Genomic DNA, 6,831 nt, shown 5'->3' with positions numbered 1-6,831 from the left:
GTGCTGTTATTTCAAGATGGTTGAACTTCACAGTTTGTACAAGCAAAGACTGGAACTAGAAGCTGATGCTTCCCTTGTGCACTAAACACGGTTGAAAGAGCAGATACTTGCTCGTATCCCAGAACTAGAGGCCTTCAAAAAGGGGAGAGAGGTTTGGCTTGCCTACACAAAGAAAATTCGACAAGCCCTAGCCACGGCATGTGAGTACAATGATGCAATAATCGTAACAAAGGCGGCCAAGATATTGAGGAAGCAGATGCTTGTGCATGAGAAAAAATTTGATGGTGCTTTAACAGCAGACACTGGAAGAGACTCTGTGCCACCCAGTTTTCTGGAGTTTGTGAGTGTGCTGCAAAATGGTGGAGATATCAAGTTCCAGCTTGAGTAAGGAACATCCTCCACCGATCTAGCTCTAGCACAATTGTTCCAATTCAATTGTCACAAGACTCCAGGATCATCAATTTTTACCAGACATTCCAAATCTAGGGAGCCTCTATTTCCAATACACATGGGTCTTTTAGTGTTTGCCATAACCAGAGAGCGTCAGTTGATTGATATTCTCTATGAACATGGAATCACCATCAGCTATGACAGACTTCTGGAACTGACAAAAGGGTTGGGAGACGCAGTTGTAGCTAGGGCAGCAGCGGAACAAGTAGTTTGTCCCACCACACTGAGAAATGGGCTCTTTACAATATGTGCTGTTAACATTTTGAACCATAATCCAAGTGCCACAACTGCACAAACATTGTTTCATGGAACAGGCATCTCCGTGATTCAACATCCCAATACTGATAACAAGGGTGATGTAAGATGTCAGACCCAAGTCCTCAAAAGTGGAACCAAGTCCAAAAAAAGTACCTGCTCTTCCAAATAATTACACATATGTACCACCTGCCCACTTTAAACATGGTAATCCTCTGTCTTCACACTGAAAGCATAGGACACCAACAGCTTCTGTTGTCTAAACATATATCCCTTGAGTATGAATGGCTTGAGAAAGTCAGTCTGACAGATAAGTGTGACAATTCCATAGCAATATCTTGGGCAGCACATCATGCTGCTGAGAAGGGACAGCCAACCTTTGAAGTAAGCTTGTCATCAGTGTTGCTTCTTTTTCCAGAATCTGCAAATTCAGCAGCAATGATGAAACATGCCATGAATATTGCAAAGACAGCTACACATTATCTCAATCCTGGTCAAACTCCAGTTGTGACAGTTGATCAGCCACTATTCACAATTGTCAAGCAAATACAATATGGCCATCACAGTACGGTGATATAGTTACCATGTTTGGAGGGCTGTATTTAGAAATTGCAGTATTCAAGATCCTGGGTGATCTCTTGAAAGACAGTGGTTGGACTAGTGCTCTTGCAAAAGAAGAAATAGCTTCTCCAGGAATGGCAGATTCTTTTATCTCTGCTTCACATGTGAAGGAGACATGCATGGCCCATCAGATCACGGCCTGCAGTTTATTTCAGCTGTGCAAAGCTGCCTACATAGCCTACATCCAGGAGGCAGATGAAGAAAGTGAGCTCAGTTTTGAGAACAGGATCAAAAAAAGAATCTGCATCTCCACAATTCTACTTTTGGAATCTTCTGCTTCAATTGGAACTTCTGCTTATCGGATTCATCAGGTCATACAGAGTCAAAGTTCCAACTGTACAAAGATGTACTGCAGGAGTTCATTCCTTTCTTTTTTACCCTGGACCATGTACATTGTGTCAGGTGGCTGAAGACATGGAGACTATTGATAATGAGATTTTCGTTGAGTTCACAAAAGGAAATTTCACTCTTCACAAAACACTTCGGCCTCTTTCCTCAATGGCCATAGACCTAGCACATGATCCGAATAATGCTCATGTAAAAGAAGATGGGGGAGCCATTGGACTATCTGAAGATGCAGGTGCTCTGAAAAGATGAACAGTGGCAGATCTGGAGGTAAGCCGTCTGACTGAAGAGTTTCACACCTAGATTGCTGCTGATCCAAAATCTGATGCAAAGCACCATGATGAAATTGAGAGTGTGCAGAAGAGGTTCCTTGGTAAAATGGAGAATCTTAAAAATGTAATAAAAGAAACGGGCAATTCCAGTGAAGGGGATTCAGTGGATGTGATTGTGCTAGACAGCCATGATTTTGTGAACAGAGAAGTGAGTGAATCCGTGAGAGCTATGCAGAGTCTTGGAAGAAATAGATCACAGACTTTACAGAGAGGCTGAAGACACCAAGCAGGTTCTGTGAACCAACAGTATATGCAAGAACAAAATTTTATTCTTCAATTGGAAACCGTCTGCTACAGAGTCCAAAGGCAAACAGTCATTGCAAACTTTAAAGGATGACCGTAATCTGTTCTCACGCCTTCCATCTCATGCCAGATTAGACAATGTGATCTGATTCATTTCTTTCAACATGAAAATCAGAATTCACCACCATTACTGGCACAGAACGAACAGGTGCATCGAGGCACCAAATCATAACTGTTGCCTATACTACAACAACATGCATCAGATATCCATGATGAAGAACCTACAGCTAATGTCATCATAATAGATGGCACAGGACTTGTAAATGCTCTGCAACTGACAAAGGGGTCAACATTTGAGTTTTAGACAAAGGATGAGGTCCTCTCCAAGTTACAGAAACGCATACAGAAGTACAAACAAGCACACATTATGTTTGATGTATACAAGACAGACAGCATGAAAACACAGACTAGAGAGAAACAGAGGATGGGAGTTCGATGCAAAGTCGTGAGCAATGCAAAAACTCCAAGCAACTGGCACAGCTTCCTCAGATATGACCAGAATAAAACTGAGTTGTTTGCATTTTTGGCAGACACAATAGCTGCATCAAAAGCAGCTCATCAAATATGTATCATTGTGACAAAAGGGGGATTCCTCACTTTGTAGCATACCTGAACAGGACACTTCTGGTCTACAAGGCTGTACTCATGAAGAGGCAGATACCAGTGTCTTGCTGCATGCTGCTTATGCAGCAATGCATGAGAACTTCTCGGATACAGCCATATGCAGCTCAGATACTGATGTCGTTGTCATAGGAGTATCTTGTATGGAACAAACTGGCTTAGACAAATTATGGATTGAATTAGGAAGAGAAGATTTGAGATGGATTCCTAATCATGAAACTGCAGCAGCCATAGGACCAAAAGCCACAGCCCTTCCTTTTTCCATGCTTTCAGTGGGTGTGACAGTGTCTGCCTTTCATGACAAGGGAAGAAAATCAGCGTGGCAAACATAGACTATCTTCCAGCGTGCCACAGCCACCTTCACCAACACAACAGCTTTAGAAGATGAAGACTTGCAGATCACTGAAGAGTTTGTGGTGCTTATGTATGACTGAAGTACCTTATATAAAGAAGTAAATGAAGCCAGGCTTGACCTCTTTGCAAGGAAACAAAGAGCTTATGATTGTATTCCACCCACAAAGGCTTCTCTTAGGGAACATTACAAGAGAGCCGCCTTTCAAGCAGGACATATAAGGAGCCAGCCTTAAATATGCAGTCTAGTTGTACCCAGTCCAAGAAACTGGGGATGGCGGCAACGTGATAGTGGTTGGGTTCCGCAGTGGACAGATTTCCCAGCAGTAGCAAAATTTTGCCAAGAACTGAATAAATGTAGATGTAAGAAGGAATGTCACGGCAAGTGCAAGTGCTACGATTCTGGACTTAGCTGCATGGATGGGTGGCAATGTGGATTTTACTGAAAGTGAAGAATAGAATCTGAGGAGTCGCCAGTCAAAAAGATGCTATAACATTTCACAGGACAGGCTGCACTGGCACTCGGTATACATGTTCCTCCACTCCACTGGCACCTCCTCCTGATGACTGGCGACCCCCCAGATGATCTAATCATAATTTAAGTGCCAAAAAATAGTTCTACATATTCGAATTAGTCAGAATACACGTGTTTCAAGTGGCAATAGCTTGTTGTGAACAAGAAATATCATCTGTAGCTTTGGCCTCCATTTTGAAAAATATGGCGACCATGTCATGGCCATACTGACAAACTCTGGAATTAAATAATTAAAAGAAAAAAAAACAGAATTTAAGGTTTGCTAGCTTGTAAAATGTAAATATTTCAAATAAAGAACAATTTTGCCGCCATATTGAAAAAGTGTCCACCATCTTGGAAACTGGCATATAATATTTGTATAGGTGGCCAGGTGTTGATTTTGATTTATGGTGATATTGTTAGTTTTCATACCAATTTTGTTGCTTGTATCACGATTTGCACTTTTTTTCTCATTACCCCTCTCCACTATATCGGGAGAAATTGAAAGATGAGTGGAACGCAGTAAAAGATCAGGAGAATGGCAGTGTGGAGGAGGAATGGCAGTTGTTTAAGAATGCTGTGGTGGGATATGCGGAAGAGGTGTATGGTGTGAGACGTGTGGGTGGTGGTGTAAGAAAGGGAAGTGAATGGTGGTGCGAGGAAGTATACTATGGCTGTGGCTGAGAAGAGACGTGCATATGAAGTGTGGCTACAGAGGAAGGATGCGGTGTCATATGAGAGGTATAAGGAAAAGAGGAATAGGGCGAGAAGGGCTGTGCATGAAGCTAAAGTGGCGGGAGATGAGAGTCTGGGAAGGAAGGGCGAGTAAAGGTAGAGGATAGAAGGATGTTAACTGAGAGGGATGCAGTAAGGAAGAGATGGGCAGAGTATTTTGAAAGATTGTTAAATGTAAAGGAAGAAAGGAAGGCTGAGATTGTGGCAGATGGAAGGGTGCAAGGAATAAATGTGTAGGGAGAAATGAATGATTCTTTGATCACGAAGGAGAAAGTGCAGGAGGCAGTAAAGAAGATGAAAACAGGGAAAGCTACAGGTACTGATGGGTGTACTTTAGAATGCCTAAAAGGTGGCAGAGCGACTATTATCGACTGGTTAGTAAGATTGTTGAATGTGTGCTTTGTGAAAGGTATGGTGCCAATTGACTGGGCAAGTGCCTGTGTGGTCCCGTTGTATAAAGGCAAGGGTGATAAGTATGAATGTACTAGCTTTAGGAGTATAAGTCTGTTGAGTGTTGTTGGTAAGGTGTATGATTGAGTGTTAATTGAGAGAGTTAGAGAGCGTACAGAGGGAGTGATTGGTGATGAGCAGTGTGGCTTTAGGAGTGGGAGGGGATGCGTGGATCAGGTGTTTGCTGTGAGACAGGTGTGTGAAAAGTATTTAACAAAAGGTAAGGATGTGTTTTGGGAGTTCATGGATCTAGAGAAAGCATATGATAGAATTGATTGGGAGGCTTTGTGGACTGTTTTAAGATTGTATGGACTTGATGGTAGGTTGCTAAAAGGAGTGAAAAGTTTTTATGCAAATACACTGCTCAAAATAGAATAATACTCAAGGATGTTCTGGTATTTATCTCAATTACGATATAAATTATTCCAAATGTAATACTTAATTTCTATTCCGGAGTGTATTTTCATTTTGTCATGTTTTGTTTCAGTCATGCTTCATTGGTCATGATTCAGAAAGCAGCTCTCCCAAGTCAGGTCAAAAGTGCAAGTTCACAATCACTTGCAGGCGATTGTTTTCTGTTGTTAAAACATGTCTTTGGCAATTCTAACCCTGTTGGTTTGCTTTCTGTCGGTCATTCATGGTGTGAGAATACTCCTGAATGAGATTCATCGTGCTAGAGCATGCACGATGCTCGAGAATGGTCAGACGCAGTGACAGGTTGCTCAGCTAATGGGTTTGAGTCAGGGGTGTATCCAGAACGTGTGGCATCGCTACCAGGATACACAGAGTTACCGTAGAAGTGGGACAGGTCGTGGAAGGATAACTGATGACAGAGAGGACCGTCATATGGCTCTTTTGGCACGTACGGACCCCTGTTTGACAGCTTGGAGGATCCAGAATGAGTTTCGGGCTGCCACTGGGAGGACTCTGAGTGACCAGACCATCCATAACAGGCTCCACGAAGTCGGCTTACACTCCAGGAGGCCATACATTGTGCCTCGGATGACTGCTTCACATCTCAGAGCTCGTCTCGCGTGTTCTAGACATCACCTCCGTTGGACGGTGAACCATTGGGCACATGTACTGTTCACGGATGAAAGCCGCTTCAGTGTTGATCACCCAGATGGTCATATTCGGGTCTGCAGGGGTGTACGACAGCGTTACAACCCTCAGTTTGTCGTGGAACGTGACCGATGGGGGTGTGGATCAGTAATGGACTGGGCCGGAGTCTACACAAACATCGTTAAAGACCTCCATATTGTCCAAGGTAACATAAATGCCAAGAATTATCGGGACAATATTCTGGAGCCTTATGTCTTGCCAATGGCAAATCGTATCGGTGCTGGTTTTATCTTAATGGACGATGACGTCCGTCCCCACTGAGCCAGACTTGTCTCCACATTTCTTCAGGATCACAATATCGAGCGTATGGAGTGGCCAACTTTGTCAGCGGACTTAAATCCGATTGAAAACATTTGGAGTATACTCGGTGACAGAGTTAGGAACCGTCAGCCCCCCGTTTCCAATGTCCAGGACTTAATTGTTGCTCTCCAGGAGGAGTGGAGGAACATTGACAATATATGTGATCCAGAACACTATTCTACCCACGCGTAGGCGTTGTCAAGAGTGTGTGAGACTCAATGGTGCAGCTACCCATTATTAATATTGATTTGTAGTCGAATTAAACTCATTAAGTCAAAATATGCTATCTGATTCATTGTGTGATTATCATTTTGGTGCTCATCTTTTTCAAAGATAAATTTTTTATCCAATCTTTTGAAAATCGGTGGTCATAACCCACTGAGAGTCTCATTAGTGAATGATTCTCATGATTAGCACATGATTTTGAACATA

The sequence above is a fragment of the Coenobita brevimanus genome, chromosome 104, assembly GCF_032717465.1.
Source record: "Coenobita brevimanus isolate Jiangsu-jjx chromosome 104, ASM3271746v2, whole genome shotgun sequence".
In the NCBI taxonomy this organism is placed as follows: Eukaryota; Metazoa; Arthropoda; class Malacostraca; order Decapoda; family Coenobitidae; genus Coenobita; species Coenobita brevimanus.
This window is presented reverse-complemented; position numbering follows the sequence as displayed.